Source organism: Aquarana catesbeiana, linkage group LG01 (assembly GCF_042186555.1).
Source record: "Aquarana catesbeiana isolate 2022-GZ linkage group LG01, ASM4218655v1, whole genome shotgun sequence".
Lineage (NCBI taxonomy): Eukaryota > Metazoa > Chordata > Amphibia > Anura > Ranidae > Aquarana > Aquarana catesbeiana.
The window spans coordinates 35465103-35492727 of NC_133324.1; positions in this window are offsets into that span (position 1 = coordinate 35465103).

Here is a 27625-nt window from a genome sequence, read left to right on the forward strand (position 1 = left end):
ATATTATTACCTAACTAGTTCCTAGAACTATGTTTTTGTTTATTCTAATCTGAAGCAATACAACCTCAATTTTATGAGTTAACATATCTAAACAGTTACATATGAATAAAATATGTAATTGTTTACTCTAAAAGGGTTAAAATCCCAAAATAATTCAAACTATCTTCATCAATACCAAAGTTATTAACAGTACCTTTCTAACTGAATTATTTAGCCTAGGGCAAGACTAACCATATACAACCACCCTGGAATAAATAATTTCAACAAAAACTATATTCTGCACTCCAATTAATGAAACATTATTTTGATGTCTTTTGACATAGCACTTCTCTCCTGTAAGCGGAAGATCCGTGTACCCCCATTAGCCCTCCTCATTCTCCCAACCATATTATGTGGGAGTGTGACGAAGGCACTTATTCCCCTGAGAGATATTTATTCTCTTTCATGGGTAAATTGTGATTACTTGCAAAAAATAATTTATACAATGTATCATCTAATCTCATATGTTTTTTGTTTACTCTTTACTCCAGAATTCACTGGTTTCTTTTCTATCTATTCATCTCTTCAGTCCACACAGGTTGATCTGCGCAGTCAGCTCTGCATAACAAAAAGTAAGTCAAAACTATTTGATCTATTGCCATGGCACCACTGAATATACTTTCCCTGAATGTTCAGGGAATAAATGTCCCTCAAAAAAGGACCAAAGCCTTCCGTACTTTCCATAACAAGAAGGCTCACATAGTATGCCTCCAAGAAACACACTTCACCAAAGATTCTACTCCAAAATATATTTCTCCTTTTTATCAACAAATTTACACGGCTTCTGCCTGTACCAAGCAAAGGGGAACTCTAATTGCATTTCACCGATCCACACCATTCACCTTGTCATCAGAAATTAAAGACCCACAAGGTAGATACCTGATACTCATGGGTTATATAATGGATACAGCAATCACGGTGATTTCCTACTACGCTCCTAACAAACAACCTACACCATTCCTCTCACATATATTACAAGTGATTAATACACACAAAATAGGAACAGTGATAATGTGTGGGGATTCGAACCAGGTCCTCCTCCCATTTCTAGATAAATCACCTTTTACACCATCCAAAATAACCTTTAGATTACCTTTTTCTCCACTTCTTTCCAAATACAATCTGGTAGATTCATGGAGAGCAAGTAACCCAATGAAAAAAAAATTCACTTATTTCTCGCACCCTCATCAAACCTTCACCAGAATAGATCATATTTTTCTAACAATAGGAATGATACCAGAAATTATTGCATCAGATATGATTCCGATTCCGTGGTCTGACCATAATGCAGTATACACTACTATAGCCTCAGCCATACCAAAAGCGCATGACCCAACGTGGTACTTACCGGACATAATGCTCAAACACCCACTACATCAGATGGCCATTGAACAAGCTTTAAAGGAATACATATCAATGAATAATACAACAGACATCTCCCCAATAACACTGTGGGAAGCTCATAAGCCTGTCTTGCGTGATACAATACAAAGACAAATGGCACTATTTAAACGGGAACGCAAAAATCTAGCAAAAAAACTAGAACTCAATTTTAATGCAGCCTACATATCATTTCAAGATAATCCATCTCAGAATACAAAATCTCATCTGGAAAAATCTAGATTGGAATACGATCTATTTCTCACTGAGTCAGTTGATAAATCCCTCAAACGCTCCAAACACAATTTCTACATGAATACAAACAAAACAGGTACATATTTGGCTCGGGCATTAAATTCAACTAACAAATCTTTCAAACCAATACGTTTGAAATTATCAAAAAATGTTTACACTTGTAATCCAGTTAAAATAGTCCATAAATTTCACTCACATCTCGCAACTTTATACAAGACAAACAATGAATTTAATCCTACAGAGGCTGAATCCTTCTTCTCAAAAATAATCTTACCTGAGTTATCTCAGAATCAAAAAAGCAGTTTGGATGAGCCTATAACTATAGATGAAGTTGCTAACGCCATAAAAGACCTAAAACTTAACAAAAGACCAGGCCCAGACGGCTACTCGGCTTTATACTATAAAACATTCTCAGAAATACTCTCTCCGATTCTCACTGAAACTTTTAACAAACTTCTAGATGGACATTCTTTTCGGCAAGAAACACTAATGGCAATTGTTTGTATGATCCCAAAACCCCTTTCTGATGATACTTCCTGTGTGAATTATCGGCCTATCTCTCTGTTAAACCTTGATATTAAATTATTAGCAAAAATAATAGCAAAACGCCTCAATAGCATTATAGGAAAATTAATACATAGAGATCAAGTAGGCTTCATGCCAAATAGACAGGCAGGGGATAATATACGCAGGGCAGTATTATTGGCACATATTGCTAAAAAACGGAAAATCCCTTTATGTTTTCTATCTCTCGATATTAAGAGGGCATTTGACACAGTATCCTGGCAATATATGCAATATTCATTACAAAAATGGGGTTTTGGACCCCACTTTTTAACATGGATCAAAGCATTATATAATAAACCCAAAGCCTATATAAAATATGCTGGATACAAATCTGAAGCCTTTAATATCGAAAGAGGTACCCGACAGGGTTGCCCATTATCTCCCTTATTATTTGCACTTATACTCGAACCCATGGCCCAATACATCAGAACAAACCAAACTATAACTGGCATTGAAGTAGGAGGTATTACACACAAGCTATGTATATTTGCAGACGATATATTACTTTTTCTATCATCACCACAGGTCTCTGGTCCTAACTTAATACCAGCTCTTGATGGATTTGCAGCCCTATCCGGCCTTATGATTAATCCTAAGAAATGCCTAGTGCTTAATATTTCACTCACAAACATGGAATTGATCCCGGCTAGGGCTGCACTCCCATTCACATGGGCAGAAAAATCAATCCCATACCTTGGAATTCATTTAACAGCATCTCATTTTGACTTATTCTCAACCAATTATCCTCCTGTATTAAGACAGATCACAAATCTAATAAAACAATGGTCGCAACTTCCTTTATCCTGGATGGGGAAGATTAATGCAATCAAAATGACTATTCTACCCAAATTGCTTTATCTATTCAGAGTCCTCCCTATTCCAATTCCTTCCTATTTTTTGAGAATAGTACAAAAAAGAGCAACTTCGTTTATATGGGACTCTTCTAAACCACGTATACCTATACACACCCTACATCTTTCCAAAAATAAAGGAGGCCTGGGATACCCTAATTTTACTAACTACTACAGAGCAGCACATTTGGCCAGTCTGTCCAAATACCATGCAAAACAGGAAATCCCATTATGGGTATTTATAGAGGCTTCAGAAAATGACCCTCTATTAATATCAAATTTATTATGGCTTGATCCTAAAGACCGCTTTAAAATTCATAATCCTATAACTAAACACTTCTTATCTCTCTGGGATAAACTAAAAACCAAATATCAGTTACAATCTCCACACAATCCTCTCCTTTCTTTTATCAGAAATCCGGCCTTTTATCCGGCATGGATCTACCTAAATTCTTTTAAAGCTTGAACAACATCAGGCATTCAGACACTAAATGACTTCATAGCATCTAAATCATTCCTTTCATTCCCATCGCTTAGAGAAAAATATGATCTACCAAACTCTGAGATATTTAGATATCTCCAAATCAAAAATTTCTATACACCATTCCTAAAGGGGGATACACCATTATCCCAATTATCCATTTTTGAATCAATCTGTACAAAAGATCCATTTGCTAAAGGTACAATTTCATCACTTTATAATCAATTATATGGAGTAGCAAATCTTAATAGACCCTCTTACGTTCAGAGGTGGGAGGAGGACCTGGGACGAACTTTAGAAGACACGGACTGGTCTAACATCTAAGTCATCTTCACCCAACATCTTAGCACTGGAGACAAATTATAAAGTCCTAACTCGCTGGTACCTTGTACCCGCTAGAGTGGCAAAATATTCACCTAATACCTCAGCTCTTTGTTTTCGAGGATGCCCAGAAATAGGCACATATTTACACATATGGTGGACGTGCCCAGTAATCCAAACCTTCTGGAAGGAAGTCTTCGTGATTGCCTCTAAAATATTTAAAAAAATAATACAACCAGATCCATATTTAACTTTACTTAATCTAAAACCGGAATGGTTAACACTCTCTAAATTCAAACTTAAGATCCAACTAATAACGGCTGCAAAACAAACAGTGGCCAAGGCATGGAAATCTCCTACATTGGTACTAGCAGAAACAATTCACAGAATGAATAATACAATGTCCCATGCTAAGATGGTAGCCATCGATCAAAATCAAATTCCAAAGTTTGAAAAACTTTGGCATCCTTGGATAAAACAACAGTTCCTGTCAAACTTCAATGACTCTGTCCTGTTGCCATGGTAACAGATTAAATGACTTACAGAGACACCCATTCTAAGGCTTCAAAGAGAACTAAAAAGAATAATAAACTGACGAGCGGGACAACCTTGTGGACTATACCTCTACCTTTCAACCCTTTTTCTTCTTTCTCTTTCCTTTTCTCCACCTTACGATTAAAGCTCATTATCAGAATTTATTTGACCTATATACACTCTACTTGTAAACAATATGTATAGTAGGTATAAATCATTTAAATACCTACAAAATTAACTAAGGAAATAATATATATCTTTAATTTAGGTTTACGTGAACCCGATGTTTAATATTTGAAATTTCATGATATTTACCTATATAAACCCTACTGTAAAACAATGAGCTTACTTTATAGATCCTTGTAAACTTACTTTATGTATCTTTATAACATTGTATACTCAATAAACTTCTTTTGACAAGGAAAATAAAAGAGCAAAAAAAAAGTCAAAAATAGTTGTCGTTTGATTTTCCTCTCTCTCTATTGTTCTCTCTCTTTTGTTCTCTCTTTATTGTTCTCTCTTTATTGTTCTCTCTCTATTGTTCTCTCTCTATTGTTCTCTATCTAGTGTTCTCTCTCTATTGTTCTCTCTCTATTGTTACTGTATTTTATTGTATTTGCTTTGCAGGTATGGTATGTCTTACTTTTATACTGTAATGTTTGCTTTACACCATTCAGCTGCAGCATTGTTGTTGTTTTATTGAGTTAATGATTTATTGTTACCATTGTTTGCTTTTCAGGTATGCCATTCAGCTGCAGCACTGATTATTGACAGCAACAGCGTTTGCTCTCACGATACGTAAATCAGTGACTCCAGTGCTGTAGGAGGTGATTTCACCACCACAGTTAAAAAAAAACGGTGCATGTATGCCCATCATTAGAAGTGGGTGGATGCAGGGCGGTATTCTAATGGTGGACATACCCACCGATTAATCTCTTTTTTCATTCAGCCCACAGGCTGCACAAAAAAAAGAACATTACAATATATGCCCAAAAAGGACCAGCAACATACTGGTATGTTGCTGGACTTTGAGTGGTTATAACAGACAGATGCCTGCAGGTTTATGTATCATCTTGGTATTGTTCTTTTCAGCCAGCGGTCAGCTTTAATGTAAAAGAAATAGCAGCTAATTAGCCACTAGACGGCTTTTACAAGCATTGGGAGGGAACGTTTCCCCTTCCTGCTGTCTTCTGTGGATCTCTCTGGCTCTCCTGTCCCACCGGGGAACCTGAGAATGCAGTCGGTGGTTCCGCCAGCTGACCATAGAGCTGATCGGAGACCAGAATGCCTCCAATCATCTCTATGGCTTAAGAAACCGGAAGCTAAGAGCATTTCATGACTTCAGTTTCGCTGGATATAAACCGCATCATTGGGAAATTTGGAAAACAATTTATCACACCGATCTTGGTGTGGCCAGATGCTTTGAGGGAAGAGGGCAGAGGAGAGATCTAGAGTCTAATAGACCCCCATTTTTTTTTTTTTCAAAACTTTCACTACCTATTGCTATCATAGGAGATATTTACATTCCCTGTGATAACAATAAAAATGAATAAAAAAAAAAAAAAAAAAGAAATGAATGGAACAGTGTAAAAATAAAATAAAAAAGCAAAATAAATAATAAAAAACAGCAATTGCACCATGCATGTGAGGCATCACAACGGATGTGAGATTGAGGGCAGTAATTCTAGCAGTAGACCTCCTCTGTAAATATATAGTGCGTTTTAGTTCATTAAAATTAAAAAAAAAGTGTTTTCTTTTTTTAAATATTGTATTTGAAAAATTGCTGCGCAAATACGGTGTGAAAACCAAATGCAACACCCACCATTTTAATCTGTAGAGACTTTGCTTTAAAAAAATATATAATGTTTGGTGGTTCAAAGTAATTTCCTCGCAAAAAAATATATATATTTTTGTCATGTAAACAAAAAGTGTCAGAAAGGACTTGGTGGTTAAAGTAGTTAGAAGAGTGGGTGATGTGTGGTATAAGCTTCTAATGTTGTGCATAAAATGCCAGGACAGTTCAACCCCCCCCCCCCAAATGACCCCTTTTTGTAAAGTAGACACCCTAAGCTATTTGCTGAGAGGCATGTTGAGTCCATGGAATATTTTATATTTTGCCACAAGTTTCTGGAAAATGAATAAATTTTTTTTCACAAAGTTGTAACTATTTGATATATTGCTCAAACATGGCATTGGTATATGTGAAATTGCACCCCAAAATACATTCTGCTGCTTCTCCTGAGTATGGGGATACCAAATGTGTGCAGGGGCAGACTGACCATTCGGGCCCATACCACTAGGGGGCCCCATCATAGTGGCCAGCCTCACTAAAAGCAGGCACAGTATGTAAAAATCTCAGTTTTTTTACATTTGCCCCTGAAATGTCCCTTGCCGACATCATTTTGCGGTAAAAAAAATGAAGCTATAGTTGTCCCGCCTCTGTATTGCCTGCTCAGCCAATGGGAACACAGTGTACATGCCCCCTTCCTCACCATGGCTCATTTGATTTCAGAACAGGTGATTGCTGACAGCTGGAGGAGAGGAGAGGGAGGAGGGGACACAGCCTGCAGTGTGGGAAGGGCTGCAACCTGATGGAAGGTAAGCTTGCTAAGCTGAACTGATTGTATTTTTGTCAGTGCTTACCCTGGTGAGCAGGAGGGAGGGGAGGATGTGTTTTTCCTCTAGCAGGGCTCCTCCTGTCTCTGAAGCTGTTAGATCAATTTTCTGTGTGAGAAGTGCCGTGCTTCTGGAGGAAGGATGTTCTGAACTTCTCCCCTAATCTTTGCTACACCTCCCTACTCATTACTTGCCCACCAATACACAGACATAGTCCACCTCCTCTTCTGTATTACCACCTAAAGTGTCTGTGAGCTGCTGGGGCACTACAAGTCCCAGCATGCCAGTAGATGGGGGCAGCAGTGTGTTTCTTTTAGGCTGATTTTTGGGTGAAAAGTGCTGGTGTGTGTGTGTGTGTGTATATATGTGTGGTGTGTGTCTGTGTGTATATATGTATACTGTGTGTCTATGTGTATATATGTATCCTGTGTGTCTATGTATATATGTATACTGTGTGTCTATGTTTAAATATGTATACTGTGTGTCTATGTGTATATATGTAAACCGTGTGTCTATGTGTATATATGTATACTGTGGGGGTAATTTACTATAGAGCTGCTGCACTAACTAGCGATAATTTGCGGTAATTAGCGCGAAAACGGTATTCACTATAGCGCTGGTGAAAAAATACTCCCAAAATCAAATTTACTATAGTTCCCTGAAACCAAATAGCGCCCAAACCCTTACTCTGCTAAAACTTGGAGAATTGCACATGGAAATAATGTTTAGAGCATGATATAATTCCCTAAATGGTACTGAAATATGCGGTATATTATTTAAAGATTATCTGCTTTTAAACTGTGTGAAAAGGTGATTTCTACACTGAAATATCTTTAAAAGTCTGAGAAGTGAAAAATTCCCCGTTTTGGACAACTAGGTGCCAACACAACTGAGCATGCTCAGACCTGAAAATAACTCTCATTTTAACTCAAGTGTCTTTTTTAGCCGGCTCTATAGTAAATACCAAAATGAGAGCTAATTAGAGAGCATTTTTTTAAAATGAAAATCTGCTCTAATTTAGTCCAAATGAAGTATTAGCCATTGATTCTAATGGAACAATTCTAAAAAAAAAAAAAAAAAACATTTTAATGTTGAGATGAAATGTATCTTTCTGAAATAAAGATACATTTGTGAAATAAATTTTCCTTTGCAACATTGTTGCTTCTACTTAAAATATTTTGTTTTTAAGAATGCTACAATGTGGAATGTTTTGATGTTTTGGTAAAATATATTTTTCTCTGTCACTTTCTCTTGTTACTCTTCATCTCACAACAATCTTTACCCCAAACTCACACAGGTGTCTTTACAATCCACAAACAATAACATTGCTGATACAAATTTAAAATGAATCACCATTTTTTGTGCTTTTTATTATTTCCAAATATTCATAATTTGAGCCCAAAAATGTGATATGTGTACCAACATCAGAAATCAAAATGTAATTCCCAAAAATTTGAGGGTAATATTCTACTCTCACCCACAAAAAAACACCAAATATCACAGAATAAATCAAGAAGAATAACTCTTGAGTAATGTAATTCCATCACTTGTATGTCCATAGAAAGGCAGTATGTATGTGTTTTTATGTGTAAGAGGCCTCAAATGTGGCAGCTCTGTGGCTTAGAGGTTAGAACTTCTGCTTAGTATCCCTGAGGGTGTGGGTTCAAATCCCAACCATGTTGCTTCATGTAGAGAAGTTATCTCATCTCCCAGGTCCTATAACTATGTCTAAATGTAGTATTTATGTGTAGGAGGGTTCCACTACCATTGCAAGTCTTTTCCAGATACACTATTTAGCCAAAAGTATTGGGACGCCTGCCTTTACACACACATGAACTTTAATGGCAGCCCAGTCTTATGCCCCGTACACACGGTCGGATTTTCCGACGGAAAATGTCAGATAGGACCTTGTTGTCGGAAATTCCGACTGTGCGTAGGCTCCATCACACATTTTCCATCGGATTTTCCGACACACAAAGTTTGAGAGCAGGATATAAAATTTTCCGACAACAAAATCCGTTGTCGGAAATTCCGATCGTGTGTACACAAATCCGACGGACAAAGTGCCACGCATGCTCAGAATAAATAAAGAGAAGAAAGCTATTGGCAACAGCCCCGTTTATAGTCCCGACGTACGTGTTTTACGTCACCGCGTTCAGAATGATCAGATTTTCTGACAACTTTGTGTGACCGTGTGTATGCAAGACAAGTTTGAGCCAATATCCGTCTGGAAAAAATCCTAGGATTTTGTTGTCAGAATGTCCGAACAAAGTCCGACCGTGTGTACAGGGCATTAGTCCGTAGGGTTAAAATTTGATTTGGCCCACCCTTTGCAGCTAGAACAGCTTTTGGGAAGGCTTTCCACAATGTTTAGTGTGTCTATGGGACTGTTTGATCATTCTTCCAGAAGTACATTTGTGAGGCCAGGCACTGATGTTGGATGAGAAGGCCTGCTCTAATTCAGCCAAAGGGTGTTCTATCGGGTTGAGGCCAGGACTCTGTGCAGGCCAGTCAAGTTTCTCCACCCCAAACTTGCTCATCTATGTCTTTATGGACCTTTCTTTGTGCACTGGTGTGCAGTCATGTTGAAACAGGAAGGGGCTTTCCCCAAACTGTTCCCACAAAGTTGGGAGCATGAAATTGTCCAAAATGTCTTGGTATGCTGATGCCTTAAGAGTTCCCTTCACTGGAACTAAGGGGCCAAACCCAACCCCTGAAAAACAACCCCACATCATAATCCCCCTCCACCAAATCATTTGGACCAGTGCACAAAGCAAGGTCCATAAAGACATGGATGAGGGAGTTTGGCGTGGAGGAACTTGACTGGCCTGGACAGAGTCCTGACCTGAACAAAACAGAACACCTTGGGGATTAATTAGAGAGGAGACTGTAGGTCAGGCCTTCTCGTCCAACATCAGTGCCTGACCTCACAAATGCACTTGGAAGAATGGTCAAACATTCCCATAGACACACTCCTAAACCTTGTGGACAAGAAGAGTTGAAGCTGTTATAGCTGCAAAGGGTGGGCCAAATGAGCTTTGAACCCAATACTAATACTGGGATGCCATTACAGTTCATGTGTGTTTAAAGGCAGGCATCCCGATACTTAGGCCAATATATTGTATATTGCTTGTGACACTGAGCATGGCTATGGACTTAGGGCTGGTTCACACCACAGAGATGCACCCTGTGACCTGATCAATCCACCCTTATATTCAACACTAATTTACCCCATTTCTTCATTTTTCCTTTTTTCTTTTTATACTAGTCAGAGACTTACCGTCCTTCCTATGCATATTGATTCAATTCAGTGCTAGAGCTTTTTATTGTTTATATATTATTTTGCATATTGATTTAATTCAGTGCAAAGAACTATTTTTTTTATTTTTGTTGCATATTGATTCAATTCAGTGCAAAGAATTGTTTTTTTCTCTTTCTTAATGACATACATGGTTTTTTATTATAGCCTACATATCCCAAAACAATTATCTCTGAGATGGGAGGTGGCGCTGGTGTCCACTGGATCTGACTTCCGGGGTTGCGATGAGCCCAGTTTGCGACCTGTTGCCCATCCTATGCCATGATGGGGGCGGGCCTTGACCTTGGCGCATCGGCATGTTGAGGTGTTCTGTTGTGTTGAGGTCAGGACTCTGTCCAGGCCAGTCAAGTTCCTCCACACCAAACTCCCTCATCCATGTCTTTATGGACCTTGCATTGTGCACTGGTCCAAATGATTTGCCCGGCACTTACATCACACAGGTAATCACTCTGCATACTTCCACTTTGGTCCATGTTTGCTTTGCTTGGTTTCCATGACGCACACATACTCTTATTTTTTGACACACTTTATCACTTTTTATGACCTTTTCACATACACACATCCACTCACTCTTTGATGCGCAGCCGTGGCCTACACATTAATTTTTTCATATTCACACACACTCACTTCTATTCTGGTTCACTCTCACTCAATCATTCCTTTTCTTTCCCCACAGCCTTTCCAGTGCTATGCGGCCATGCTGTTTGCCCCTTACCCGCTGGCCCTTTGGCGTGCTCTGGTCAATTTGGTGGCTCTGGCCGTTGGGCTCGGGGGCGTGCTCTCTGTCTTAACCCCAGGGGAGACTTTGCTGACCCAGACCACTGTTGAATCCCAGTATATTGGTCGTTATCGACCAATGAATTGTTGTTAGTACCATTGAAATCTAGATTCGTTCTGTATCCTTTCTCTATATATTTGTCCTCACACTAATGCCCTGTACACACGGTCGGATTTTCTGATGGAAAATATTCCGATCGGAGCGTGTTGTCGGAAATTCCGACCGTGTGTGGGCTCCATCAGACATTTTCCATCGGATTTTCCGACACACAAAGTTTGAGAGCAGGCTATAAAATTTTCCGACAACAAAATCTGTTGTCGGAAATTCCGATTGTGTGTACACAAATCCGACGGACAAAGTGCCACGCATGCTCAGAATAAATAAAGAGATGAAAGCTATTGGCCACTGCCCCGTTTATAGTCCCGACGTACGTGTTTTACGTCACCGCGTTCAGAACGATCGAATTTTCCGACAACTTTGTGTGACCGTGTGTATGCAAGACAAGTTTGAGCCAACATCCGTCGGAAAAAATCCTAGGATTTTGTTGTCGGAATGTCCGAACAAAGTCCGACCGTGTGTACGGGGCATAATAGATGTCTTATTGTCTTAACTGTAGTTAAATTGCATCTGACTCCTGATGATTGGTTGAAAGCCAAGTAACACGTTGAGTTACCAACAATGGATGCACATATCAATTTATTGTAAAATAAATTTTTTTTCTGTAATTTTTTAATTTTTGTTTGAACTATGTCTTTTACTAGACTATTTGTAAATGCCTAATTGTGTCCTATGATGTCTCTAGTTATTCTTGTACTATGTCCTAGGATGAACTCTATTAAACCTTTTTTCTACCATCAATATCTTGAAAATCTTTTGGGAATATAATATTGTAGAGGAATTACCCTAGACAACATTACACCATGGACTATCGATATAGTACTGGCTTCAGGTCAATTCTATTTGACCATGACCAATTTATCTATATATCTACTGACATGTCTCAGCAAAATCCCGCTTCTATCCTCTCATTTTTTTGGGGCTGCCTGGTGGCTAAGTGGGTAGCAGTTCTGTCTAGCAGCACCTGGGATGTTGGTTCAATTCCCCAACATGCTAATCCTTGTGTTGAAGTTTATATGTTCTCCCTGTGTGGGTTTCTCACCACAATCCAAAGACATGCTGGCACCTTATTTGTCTCCTGTTGAAATAGGTTTTAATGTAAGAAAGTTAATTTTGGACTTTATATTGGAAGCTCATTGCAGCCAGGGACTGATGTTAATGTTTATTAGCACTAATCATGCTCAGGGACTTGAACATTTCAAATTTTAGGGTTTACACTGCACAGGTACATATGCTTAGAAAACTGTTGCTTTGTTTATGTGGATGCAAATGGACTTTGATCTTTGGCCTGTAGTTGGAGATTTGATGCACATAGCCAAGGGCGAACACATTTGCGAATACTATTATGTGTTCCTGCTCATTTGATGGAGCAAAGTAGCAGCAATTGATGGGCACACTGGCAGCAATTGATGGGCACACTGGCAGAAATTGATGGGCACAGTAGCGGCAATTGATGGGCATACTGGCAGCAATTAATGGGAACAGTGGCTGCATTTGATGGGCACAGTGGCTGCGTTTGATGGGCACAGTGGCAGCAATTTATGGGTATAGTGGCTGCGTTTGATGGCACGATGGCTGCGTTTGATGGTGCGGTGGCTGCGTTTGATGGGTACAGTGGCGGAAATTTATGAGTACAGTGGCGGCAATTTATAGGTATAGTGGCAGCAATTTATGGGTACAGTAGTTGCGTTTGATGCCCCATCAAATGCTGCCACTGTACCTATAAATTGGCACTACTGTGCCCCATCAAATGCTGCCAGTGTGCCCATCAGTTACCACTACTGTGCCCCATCAAATGCTGCCAGTGTGCATCGCCCGGCACTTACCTGTCTCGCAGTGGGTCATCGGCAGTGTCCTGCATGCTCCTCGATGTCTTCTTCTGTCCTCTATATCAGGCATCCAATCACAGCGCCGGACACTTCAGCCAATCAGGTGAAAGGTAACAGATTGGCTGTTCACTCACAGCTGAGTGAACAGCGAACGCCCAGCATGGCATCCGCTGTTCACCTTTTTTGGGCACCTATTAGAGCCTGCGGCTCTAATCAGATGCTTCCCAAAAAAAACCCGCCACTGTAATTCAGGTGCCTGGCACCCGAAAAAGGGTCGGAAACCTGAATAGGGGGTGTCAGCGGTGACCATAGATAGATTCATGCAATGCGTGAATCTGTCTATGGTAATAGAGAGGTGCCAGGAGAGAGGGGGCAGCGCCCATGTGCCCCTTATGGATGCACCACCACTGATAGACACACAGTATACATATATATATATATATATATATATACATATAGTATACATATATATATACATAGACACACATTATACATTTATATACATAGACACACAGTATACATATATACACATAGACCCACAGTATACATATATAAACATAGACACACAGCATACATATATACACATAGACACACAGTATACATATATACACACAGACACACACCATACATATATACACACACACACACACACACACACACACACACACACACACACACACACACACACACCAGCACTTTTCACCCAAAAATCAGCCTAAAAGAAACACACTGCTGCCCCCACCTCCTGGCATGCTGGGACTTGTAGTGCCCCAGCAGCTCACAGACACTTTAGATGGTAATGCAGAAGAGGAGGGGGACTGTGTCTGTGTATTGGCGGGCAGGTAATGAGTAGGGAGGTGTAGCAGAGATTGGAGGAGAAGTTCAGAACATCCTTCCTCCAGAAGCATGGCACTTCTCACACAGAAAATTGATCTAACAGCTTCAGAGACAGGAGGAGCCCTGCTAAAGGAAAAAGACATCCTCCCCTCCCTCCTGCTCACCAGGGTAAGCACTGACAAAAATACAATCAGTTCAGCTCAGCAAGCTTACCTTCCAGCAGACTGCAGCCCTTCCCACACTGCAGGCTGTGTCCCCTCCTCCCTCTCCTCTCCTCCAGCTGTCAGCAATCTCCTGCTCTGAAATCAAATGAGCCGTGGTTAGGAAGGGGGCATGTACACTGTGTTCCCATTGGCTGAGCAGGCAGTACAGAGGCGGGCCAGCTATAGCCTCATTTTTTTTACAGCAAAATGATGTCGGCAAGGGACATTTCAGGGACAAAAAAAAATGATTTTCACATACTGTGCCTGCTTTTAGTGAGGCTGGCCATTGTGATGGAGCTCCCTAGTGGCAAGGGGCCCTCGGTCCATGCCTGAGTGCCCGAATGGTCAGTCCGCCCCTGGTCACTCTAACAATGCTATGCCCGTAAAAAATCTACTTGTTGCCATTCGAAGGCAGCTGAATGGTGAACTGCTGAGCCTGGCCTCGGAACAGCAAGCAGGGCAGGTCTGGGTGCGTGCCTGTATGGTGATATGGCACACATCAAGCATGGCTTTTATTCACACGCCCCACTGCCAGATCTGAGGCCAACCACAGCAGTTCACTATTTTGCTGGCTCTAATGCCCCGTACACATGATCGGACATTGATCAGACATTCCAACAACAAAATCCATGGATTTTTTCCGACAGATGTTGGCTCAAACTTGTTTTGCATACACACGGTCGCACAAAGTTGTCGTAATTTCCGATCACCAAGAATGTGGTGATGTACACCACGTACGACGAGACTAGAAAAGGGCAGTTCTGAACCAAGCGCTGCACCCTTTGGGCTCCTTTTGCTAATCTCGTGTGAGTAAAAGTTTTGTGCTTTTTAAGACTCATGGCTTTCAGGTCGTTTTCTGCTGTTCAGTTTGTGCTTGTGGGTTTGTATCTGCTCTTCAGTGCGTGCAGTGAGTTAACATTGATTTATCATTGTGTTCTTGTTCATTCGTTACTGTTTTTCAGGTCGCTCTTCACAGGCCTTGCTGTTCTTCAGTGCGTTCTGTTACTTCATTCTGAGCAGCCGACCGTTTTCTAGCCATGTTGCGTATACGTACTCCTCGTAGAGTTCATGCTGTGCGGGGGCTTGGTGTTGGGGTCCTTACCTTGACACAAGTCCAGTCCATGAACAGGGTGGGGAGGAGTTCATGGACCAAGAATTGGTTGCTCCAGCGTGACCAGTTCTGTCACATGCCTTTGCTCCGTGAGATCCGTGAGAATAATCCTGATGATTTCAAAAACTTTCTCCGGATCATGGACCCCGTTTTTAACGGTTTGTTGTCTTTGCTGACCCCTTATTTTAGCAGGCAGGATACCTGCATGAGGCAAGCCATCACTCCGGAGCAGAGGCTAGTCGCCACCCTGCGGTACTTGGCGACAGGGAGAAGCCTGCAGGACCTCAAGTTCTCGACAGGCATCTCCCCCCAGGCTCTAAAGATCATTATCCTGGAGACCTGTTCTGCCATCATTCAGGTCCCAGTATATTAAGGTAAGATTTTTATCCTTTAATATCACATTTTATTGTATTTAATGTTTGATCATCTATTGTATTTCTTTCCTCATTCCCTAATTACCATGATTGTAATATGCTGTGAATGTCCCCTTTGTCCTCGTGCATGCTGGATTTGTATCTAATTTTTTTGTCCTTCATACATATTTGCCTTCACTTACCTCCCCAGCATGGTCTCCTGGCCCTATATTCACCTCATGTAGTCACTTAACAATGTATTTTATCAGCTCCATAGTAGTGCTTTACCCCAAACACCCCCTAAAATGTTTTAAAATGTGATTTGTGCTTTAAATTCTGGCAGAGTGCCAGAGGCTTTTTTGGGGGTCCCAAAATCATTTGGAGCCCTCCCTCCCCCCAACTGCTAAGTCAGCTGATAACAATTCTCTATCTATCCTCAATCATCTATCTGCTGACTTTGCCAAACCCATACACACTATACCCATCTCTTTTGTGGTCAGATGTATGGATGAATTCCCCAAAGCATGTAGTGCAAGGGCCTGCCTGTATATTTTCAAATGGTACTGTTTAAAGTTTTTGTATCCTATTATTATCTTGCTAGGTAATAGCAGAATTTCCAAATGTGCTCAAATGTGTACAATGTGTATTTATATCTTTGTATTATGACACTTCTTACCTGTCCAGTGGGCTGTCAATAGTGTAACTAAGGAGGGGCTGGCCAAAGTAATACCCATTATTTAGGCATTCATCTCTCAATGAAGCATTTAAATAAAGGAATTGTCAAAAACTGTCTCTTGTAATTTTTAACATTTTTGACAGTTTTTTAGTGAAATGGTAGGGGTACTTTTGTATACGCCCTTACCATTTCACACAGGAGGGGGGTGGGATCTGGGGGTCCCCTTGTTAAAGGGGGCTTCCAAATTCCGATAAGCCCCCCCCACCCGCAGACCCCCACAACCACTGGCCAGGGTTGTGAGGATGAGGCCCTTGTCCTCATCAACATGGGGACAAGGTGTTTTGGTGGGCTACCCCAAAGCACCCTCCCAATGTTGAGGGCATGTGGCCTGGTACAGTTCAGGAGGGGGGCCCTCTCTCATCCCCCCTCTTTTCCTGCGGCCTGCCAGTTTGCGTGTTTGGATAAGGGTCTGGTATGGATTTTTGGGGGGACCCCACGCCATTTTTTTAAAAAATTTTGGCGTGGGGTTCCCTTTAAAATCCATACCAGACCTGAAGGGTCTGGCATGGAATTTAGGGGGACCCCCACGTCATTTTTTTTTAAAATCTGGGCCCGGATTCCCCTTAATATCCATACCAGACCTTATTTTGGTTCGGGGTTCCCCTGTGGGGAATTCCCATGCCGTTTTTATTTATGAACTTTTATGTGTATTGTCGGACCGGCAATGCAATAGCCGCAAGTAGTTTTAAATGACTTTTTTTCTTTGAAATGTAATTTTGCTGTCAGACTGTTCTAAACACGGGAAACATGCGCTCCTTTACAGGCATACTATAGACACCCCCCAGCTACAAAATTTAAAGGGATATTATTTTATTGTTTGACTTTAAGCATTAATAAAATCACTGCTCCTGAAAAAATGGCCGTTTTTAAAACTTTTTTTTGCATTGATCCATGTCCCCTGGGGCAGGACCCGGGTCCCCAAACACTTTTTATGACAATAACTTGCATATAAGCCTTTAAAATTAGCACTTTTGATTATTCATGTTCATGTCCCATAGACTTTAATGGTGTTCGCGTGTTCGAACAAACTTTTTTCCTGTTCGCATGTTCTGGTGCGAACCGAACAGGGGGGTGTTTGGCTCATCCCTATTGCAGAGACAGGGGATTTGCAAGACTTTTCTGCTGAGGAAGAACAACCTGATGAGCCTCCAGAAGAAGAGCTGGTATTAGGGCCAAACTTCACTGTACTCTGCCCAGCACCAACAGCAGTATCTGTGGAGTTACAAGGAACTTCCCCAGCTGAAGCACTGGTCCAAGACCTCTGCCCCACACCTGTGGCAGTTTTGGAGGCTCAAGATGAGAAGGTGGCAATCACTTCCCAGCAGCAGATACAGGGAGATAAAGGAGAGGAGGTGTTCTTTGTCCCTCCCCAACAGTTGGCCAGGGTGGAGGAAACGGTCTTCCCTCCCCAGCAAAGATCCGTGCACCTGGGAGACAGTTTCAGAGACATGTTGTCCCAGCAGCCAGATGAGGGAATGGAAAAGGAAGCAGCCGGCTCACCTCCCCAATGGCAGCTACACAGTTTGGGAGTGGAGGAAGCCAGCCCTCTGCTCCAACAGTTTGCCAGAGCAGAGGATGCGGAGCCCCCAGCAGAAGTGCTGGCAACAGGGCAGAGTGCTACCAACCTCTGCCCAGCACCGGCAACAACTACAGAGTTCCAGTTCGTGGGTACGCTGCATAAAGGTGAAAAATGGTGATTTCAATTCCTCACTACCTACCACAGTTTCGGAGGCCCTGAGATGTCAAGATAGCACAACCCCCCCCCAAAATGACCCCATTTTGGAAAGTAGACACTTCAAGCTATTTGCTGAGAGGCATGTTGAGTCCATGGAATATTTTATATTTTACCACAAGTTTTGGGAAAATTACAAAATGTTTTTCTTTTTTTCACAAAGTTGTCACTAAATGATATATTGCTCAAACATGGCATTGGTGTATGTGAAATTACACCCCAAAATATATTCTGCTGCTTCTCCTGAGTACGGGGATACCACATGTGTGAGACTTTTTGGGAGCCTAGCCACGAACAGGACCCTGTGGTGATTTTACCCCTTGCTACTTACCTATCACAGTTTTGGAGGCCCTGAAATGTAAAAATAGCACCCCCCCTAAATGACTCCATTTTGGAAAGTAGACACCCCAGTATTTGTTAAGAGGCATGGTGAGTATTTTGCAGCTCTCATTTATTTTTGAAAATGAAGAAATAAAAGGAAAATGTATTTTATTTTTTTTTTCAATTTTCAAAACTTTGTGACAAAAAGCAAGATCTGCAAAATACTTAATATGCCTCTCAGCAAATAGTTTGGGGTGCCTACTTTCCAAAATTGGGTCATTTGGGGGGTTTGTGCTATCTGGACATTTCATGGCCTCTGAAACTGTGATAGGCAGTGAGGAGTGAAATCAAAAATGTACGCCCTTAGAAATTCTGAAGGTGGTGATTGTTTTTTGGGGTCCTGTACGTGGCTACTCTGCCAAAAAGTCTCACACATGTGGTATCCCCATACTCAGGAGAAGCAGTAGAATGTATTTTGGAGTGTAATTTCACATAAGCCCATGGCATGTTTGAGCAATATATCATTTAGTAACAACTTTGTGAAAAAAAATTGTCATTTTACCATAACTTGTGGCAAAATATAATATATTCCATGGACTCAACATGCCTCTCAGCAAATAGCTTGAAGTGTCTACTTTTCAAAATGTCATTTGGGGTGGGGAGTTTGTGCTATCTTGACATTTCAGACCTCCAAAACTGTGATGGGTAGTGAGGAAGTGAAATCACCATTTTACGCCGCTAGATAGTCTGAATACAGTGATTGGTTTTCGGGGGTTCTGTACGATGTGTAATTCCACATATGCCCATGGCATGTGTGAGCAATAAATAATTTCAGTGAAAACTTTGCGTAAAAACATTTTTTTAATTTTTTTTCTCATTTTTCAATCACTTGGGACAAAAAATAAGATATTCAATGGGCTTAACATGCCTCTCAGCAATATCCTTGGGGTGTCTACTCTCCAAAATGGGGTAATTTTGGGGGGTTGTACTGCCCTGCCATTTTAGCACCTCACGAAATGAGATAGGCAGTCACAAACTAAAAGCTGCGTAAATTGCAGAAAATGTAGCCTAGTTTGTAGACGCTATAACTTTTGCGCAAACCAATAAATATACGCTTATTGGAATTTTTTTAACCCAACACATGTGGCTGAATACATTTTGGCCTAAATGTATGGCTAAAATTGAGGAAATTGGAATTTTTTTAATAAAAAGTAGAAAAAATCCTTTTTTTTCAAAATTGTCAGTCTTTTTTGTTTATATTGCAAAAAAAAAAAAATCCCAGAGGTGATCAAATACCACCAAAAGAAAGCTCTCTTTGTGGGAAAAAAAGGACGCAAATTTAATTTGGGTACAGCATTGCATGACCGCGCAATTACCAGTTAAATCAGCGCAGTGCCAAATTGTAAAAAGTGCTCTGGTCATTAAAGGTGCAAATCCTTCCAGGGATGAAGTGGTTAAAGTTAATAGGTATTTTCATACTTCGGGATTTTGTTGAAACCATTTATATACACTTTCATAATCAGTTTGCCTACAGGCCAGGGCTATTGCCATGGCCCTCCAAGTAGTGTCAGAGGGCGGGTCAAGATCATCCCCTACCCAATGGATAGTAGTGGGGTCTGGCATGGAGTTCTGTCTTTGAACAGTAGGTATCAGTTAATCAGAGCTTTCCTCTAGGACATCATAAGTTAGTTGGGGGTTTAAGTTCCATCCCAGTCCAATAGGTAAAAAGTATTCAGACACAGAGTTTGGGTCTAAGTCCAGATTCTCTGTACTAGTGGAACTAGGGTGTTCCAAGGGAGGACCAGCAGAGTCGGATTCCAGGAGGGGAAGATATGCAACTTCAGTACTGATACCTGTGTGTTGCCTTCACGAGGTACAATTTCAGTATGCAAGGGTGTGTGTGTGTGCATGACATTTATGAAGTTCCACATCTGATAGTAGGACTCCAGCTTCAGAGGAGCAGCCTAGCTCAGGTAGTAGTAGGTCCTCATCATTGAAGTTGATCATATCTCTAACACCCCCCTCAGTGGACGGGTTAATTTTCTCAAGCTTTACTTCAACAATCATTTTAGGTGGAGAAAAAATCTCCACTTCTGGCCTGGAAGAGCTACCTCTTTTGGTTATGTGAGGCCCAGATTTAGTTTCAGTAGTTAGGAGCTATAACCAGTGAAGCACTTTTTCTTCTTCCTCACTGTTTTGATCTTCCACCATCGAAGGTGGGTTTGGATGCCGCCGGTGCAGCCGGGTTCTGAGGGGTGTCAGTCCACTGCTTGGGAAAGTTAGTTTTTGAGACACTTGGACTGCGTTGGAAAGTGGATGCAAATGGTTCCAATGCCACATCTTCAAAGGGCTGCTTTACCTTCTGGGCGGGTCTGATACACTGGTAAGCCAGGGAGTTGCTTGCAGATAATGTAAGGTTGAGATTGCCAACAATCTGCCAGCTTATGCTTTTCCAATCACCCTTACGTTCCTCAGCAAGACACAATCCCAAGGCTTGGAAATCCTGCAGCTTCACCTTTAAGTGAAAAACAGGATTTTTATAACAGCTTACCTGTAAAATCCTTTTCTTTGAAGTACATCACGGGACACAGAGCCATAGTAGTTACTATGTAGGTTATAGGCCACCTTCAGGTGATGGACACTGGCACACCCTAAGACAGGAAGTCCACTCCCTATATAACCCCTCCCACTACTGGGAGTACCTCAGTTTTTGTAGAAAAGCAATACTCGTGTATACCAGAAAGAAGGTAGGGACCTCTGTGTCCCGTGATGTACTTCAAAGAAATGGATTTTCTTATCGTACATCATGGGACACAGAGCCATAGTAGTTACTATGTGGGATGTCCCATAGCAATGCCAACTGAAGGGAGGAAGACACAACAAAAGTAGGGCACCAAGAGACCAGAGGACTTATACTGCCGCCTGCAGTACACTGCACCCAAAGGCGATATCCTCATGACCTTTTACGTCTACTTGATAGAATCTGGTAAATGTATGGACTGAAGACCAAGTTGCGGCCTTGCAGATTTGAGCCATGGTGGATTGGTGATGCACTGCCCAAGAAGTACTAACAGCCCTGGTGGAGTGTGCTTTAATATGAACAGGTGGAACTTTCCTCTTCAAAACAAAAGCTTGAATAATTACTTGACAAATCCATTTGGCAATAGTAGATTTCTATGCTGCCTGACCTTTTCTAGGACCTTCAGGTAACACAAACAAAACATCTGTTTTCCGAATCTGAGCAGTCACCTTCAAATAGATTTTGACTGCTCTTACTACATCCAGAGAATGCAGTGACTTTTCTTCCGTAGAACAGGGTTCTGGAAAAAATGAAAGTAGAACAATATCCTGGTTTAATATCCTGGTTTAAATGAAAACCTGATACTACCTTCGGTAGAAAATTAGTATGAGGATGCGATACAACCTTATCCTTGTGCATAATTAAATATGGCTCTTTACAAGAAAGAACAGCCAACTCTGATACCCTTCTTGCAGAAGATATGGCTACCATAAAAATAAGTTTCCTTGTCAAAAGGACGAAGGGAATATGTTATATCGGCTTAAAAGGATATTTCTGTAATACCAACAGAACTAAATTTAAGTCCCAAGGGTTCAGAGGAGACTTAACCGGAGGATTAAGTCACGTTACCCCCTGAATAAAGCTGCGAACCAAAGAGTGCGAAGCAAGTGGTCACTGAAATAATACTGATAAAGCTGAAACCTGGCCTTTGATAGTACTCAACACATTGCACAAACCTTACTTCAGGTTTTCCTGAAGATGTTTCATCCTCTGCTCCCTCTGTGAAGGCAGGATGAGTTCTGAAACCTTACCATTGTAACGTGGATCAAGAAGGGTTGCCAGCCAGTAATGATCCCTCTCCTTGATACCACGAATCCTAGGGTCCTTTCGCAGGCTTTGCAGAATCAGGGAGGCCATGCAGTGTAAGTTTGCAGAGGCATTTAATTTTGAGTCCTCTGGGTCACTAAGGATCACATGATCCATAACAACCTCCTCCCAGCCATGTACAACTCCTTGGGTTTCTGGGGACTGAAAACCATCCCTTGAAGACTGCTGCTGAGTGTTATCCTCCATGTCCATGCTGACACAATCTTCCTCCTCCTCCTCTCCTTCCTATGTATTTGGCAGGCCCGCAGGAATACTATCTGGATAAAGGGAGCCTTGAGAGGTAAGGTAGTCCTCCTCTTCCTCCCACTGTTCTGCCTCAAGTGCCCTGTCCATTATTCCACAAAGCGTGTGCTTCAACAGGAAGACAAGAGGGACAGTATCACTGATGCATGCATTGTCGCTGCTCACCATCCTCATGGCCTCCTCAAATGGTGACAGGACAGTGCATACATCCTTGATCAGTAGCCACTGGCATGGCAAAAAGAAGCCAAGCTCCCCTGACCCTGTCCTGGTGCCATACTCGCACAGGTACTCATTGATGGCCCTCTGCTGCATGTGCAGCCACTGCAGCATTGCCAATGTTGAGTTCCAGCTGGTGGGCATGTCACAAATGAGGCAGTTGGTGGGCAGGTTGCAGTCCCTTTGAATGTCAGCCAGCTGAGCACTGGCATTGTATGACAGGCAGAAATAACCAGAGACTTTTCTGGCCTGCCTTAGGAGATCTTGTAAGCCTGGGTACCTGCTCATGAACCACTGCACCACCAAATTCAGGACGTGTGCCAAACATGCAACATGGGTTCAAATGTCCCTGTCGGAGGGCGGAGAGAAGATTGGTGCCATTATCGCATACAATTCCTGGCTGAAGCTGGCGTGGCATCAACCACCACTGAGCCTTTCCCCGCAGAGCTGACAGAATCTCTTCCCCAGTGTAGCTCCTATCCCCTAGGCCAGGCATGTCCAAAGTCCGGCCCGCGGGCCAATCGCGGCCCGCGGTCCGGTTTCGGACGGCCCGCCTGGTAATTTTGACATATATATCTTTTGTGGCCCCCAACGAATCCCCGAGCGCCGGGGGCCATAAAAGATAGATATGCTGGCTGCCTTGGAGGGGGCGGGACAAGCGCCGTACAGGATACAGGAGAATTTCCTGTTTACACGGCGTCCTGTGTAAAAGGAAGTCCCGTCTCCTGCGCTGCCATTGGACAATTGTTTTGTCCATCATAGGAGGCGGGACTTTCAATTAAAGAGGCCGCCGTGTAAACAGGAATTTCTCCTGTATATCTGTTGGCGCTCGTCCCGCCCCCTCCCTGTCTCCTCCAAGGCTGCAGATGGACGTGAATCAGGCTGCACTGACAGCAATGGTGAGTCTGCATTCATGTCAATGTGGTGGGGGCTGCCGTATTTATGTCAATGTGGTGGGGGCTGCATTCATGTCAATGTGGGGGCTGCATTCATGTGAATGTGGTGGGGGCTGCATTCATGTCAATGTGGGGGCTGCATTCATGTGAATGTGGTGGGGGCTGCATTCATGTGAATGTGGTGGGGGCTGCATTCATGTGAATGTGGTGGGGGCTGCATTCATGTGAATGTGGTGGGGGCTGCATTCATGTGAATGTGGTGGGGGCTGCATTCATGTCAATATGGTGGGGGCTGCATTCATGTCAATACGGTGGGGGCTGCATTCATGTCAATACGGTGGGGGCTGCATTCATGTCAATACGGTGGGGGCTGCATTCATGTCAATACGGTGGGGGCTGCATTCATGTCAATACGGTGGGGGCTGCATTCATGTGAATGTGGTGGGGGCTGCATTCATGTCAATACGGTGGGGGCTGCATTCATGTCAATACGGTGGGGGCTGCATTCATGTCAATACGGTGGGGGCTGCATTCATGTTAATGTGGTGGGGGCTGCATTCATGTTAATGTGGTGGGGGCTGCATTCATGTCAATACGGTGGGGGCTGCATTCATGTCAATACGGTGGGGGCTGCATTCATGTTAATGTGGTGGGGGCTGCATTCATGTTAATGTGGTGGGGGCTGCATTCATGTCAATACGGTGGGGGCTGCATTCATGTCAATACAGTGGGGGCCACATTCATGGCAATGGAGTGGGGGCCGCAGATGGGCACTGATTAGGCTGCATTGATGGGCACTGACCCTTATTTTGCTTCACAGTTCTTTATTTAAAATTTAAGATTTTTTTTCCTGAAACTTCATTTTTAAAGTGAAGGTGCGTGTTATAAGCAGATTAAATCCGGTATATCCAAATAACACGCCCAAGCTCATCTATTCACCACACACAGCACAAAGGCAAGAGAATTCTTGTTGGGCCGTGTATTAGTGCTCGGATGGACACACTTAGACCAAATTTTAATGGTTTAAGAATGTCAGGCAAAATGGTCGGCCCTCAAGCATGTTCTATTCATCAAATCTGGCCCTCTTGGAAAAAAGATTGGACACCCCTGCCCTAGGCAGACCAATTCAAGCACTGCGTCCACATGGCATCTTTTAGCCTGACTGCTTGCATAGCCCCTTGAATGCTTACAGAGCACTGCTGGTTAAGAGGACAAATCTGCAGAAGAGTCCATAGAGGAAGAAGAAGAGGCGGGGTGGAGGAGAGAGCTGTGGCAGAATCACCACTAGCATTTTGGAGGCATGGTGGTGGAACAAGCTCCAATAGCACTGAATCCTGTCCTGCATCCTTCCCAGCTGCCAGCAGAGTTACCCAGTGCACCGTGAAGGAAAGGTAACGTCCCTGCCCATGCCTGCTAGACCATGTGTCAGTGGTAATATGCACCTTCCTTCTGACCGCCCTGTCCAACAAGACCAAAACATTGCCTTCCACATGCCGGTAGAGAGCCGGAATGGCCTTCTGTGAAACGAAATGGCGTTTTGGAACCTGCAACTGAGGTACAGCACATTCCACAAATTCACGAAAGGGGGCAGAGTCTACCAGCTGAAAAGGCAGCAGTTGCAGTGCTAGCAATTTGGCCAAGTAAGCATTCAGACACTGAGCATGTGGATGGCTTGGACCGAATTTATTTTTACGATTTAGCAACTGGGGTATGGAAATATGCCTGCTAAAATCAGAGGGTGGTGTACTGATAGCAGATTGGCTGCAAGTACTTGGGACACCTATTGCTATAATAAAAAATAATGCAGCGCTAAAGGTAACCAAAAAGTGAAAAAAAATGTTTTGTTTGTGAACAAAAAATTATTATGGAATATTCGTGAACTATAATGTCATAAATGATACCACAAAAAACATACCATAAGATTATTATAACCACTGAAAGATTGTGCAAAGAATTGTGCATTCAAATGATGTTATCAAACAAGCCAAAAAGTGATCATAAAAAAAGTCCCATCACAATTAGTGCAAATTTAAATATATGTAAAGTTCATAAACATAAAAAAGATAATCCAAAGTCCGTGATGAAAAGATCCAATCTCCCAAGAGGTGAATACACCTAAGTGAATATGAGGCTCCTTACCGACTCAAAAGACCACAACGGTCTGACCAGGCATATGGGAGATTAAAGGTTTCCCAATAACCTATACCAGCAACTGGATCTGCGGCTAAAGCTGTATGGCTCCGGGAATAAAAACAAAAAAAGCTCCCATAGTGTAATCGTTCCAACCAATAAGAAATTAAATGAATAAAAAATGCACTTACAAACGAATCCAATAAGCAAGTGTAAAGGCAATCGCAATGTAACGACGTCTCCGCAGGCTTCCCACTGTATACACACTTCCCATCCAGCTCGGCAAAGAGGAACAGCGTGGTGACGTCAGCGTCATAGGCCACACCCTTCATAAATCTCAGTGCAGGTTTTTGCGGGGACTGGAGGTATAGTGGGGTTGGAGATCCCAGATGAGGAGCAAGAAGAAGTCTGCCTTTTTCTTTGATGTGGGTCTTTCAAGTGCTGTTGCCAATGGACTGCATGGCAGGTCGTCATATGTCTGGTCAAGCATGTGGTGTATAAGCTGCTGTTCTGGCCACGCTTGATCTGCTTCAGACATAGGTTTCAAACAGCAACAGTGCGATCTGCTGCACACGTGTCAAAAAAGGCCCACACCAAGGAACTTTTCAAAATCAGCGGCGCCCTGCAGCTGCGGAGCTCTGCGGTGTGATGCAGTAGGGTGGCTACCCTTAAGCTGCCCCCTAGAGGACATCCTGCCTTGTTGGAGTTGTGCCTCCTCCTCTCTTCTATCAGGCACCCAAGTAGAGTCAGTGACCTCATCATCCCCTCCCTCCTCATCACTGGAGCAACTTGGCAGTATGCTGCAGCTGGGGAAACATGACTGTCAGTTTCTTGTCTTTCTTGGGCACCCCCTCTCTCTAGGCTCATGTTACTCCCTTCCTTAACCTGGGGACCAACATCGGAGCCTTCAAATCACTGCACATCCTCCAACAGCATGTACCCGACACTGTGGTCGAATAATTCTGGGGAATCATCCATGCATGATGGTTGGGCTACAGAAGGAGAGACTGTGGACCAGGAGCCAGTGGAATAGGCCACTTTGGCAGCTGCTTTGGAAGGCAAACTACTCTGAGCCTGGGTGACAGAGAATGAGTAGGATGAGGATGGCTGGCTTTGTTATCCATTACACCAACTCTTCTGCATGTTCTGGCTCAATAACACGGCCAGCAGCAGAAATAAAGGATAGCGTGCCTCACGGCCATCTGCAGAGGATGCACCATAGTGGCCTGTGAGCATCTGCCTCTCCTTGGTGGCCTTCCGGACATGATGTATATTTTGTTTTGCAACACCACACTGCACTGTATTAGATACTGTATACATAACCAGAAGTGTAGTAGCAGCTGTACTACGGCTGCACTGTATTATGTGGATGCAGAATATATTATATATATATATATATATATATATATATATATATATATATATATATATATATATATATATATATATATATATATATATATATATATATATATATATATCTGTATTACAGGACTTTATATATATATACTGTATTAATACACTGCCTGCATTGACTGAATATAGAGAAAATGCTGAATTTATAGGCTATGCTAAATGCAGAATATATATATATATGTTGTATATATATATACACACACTAGACTGACTGTATATATGTATATATATCAAATACACTGCCACTAACTGAATAACCTGCCTGCTTAATCTAAATCAAGCTGCTATCTCTCCGTCCACACCAACAACACTACACAGGGATCCTTATATAGTGTGGGGCGTGAACTTAGTCCCCCTGAGACATGATTGCCAAAGGCACCCTGCCTTTGGCCAATTATGACTCTCTTAGCAGAGGGCACTGGGATTGGCCAAAGCAT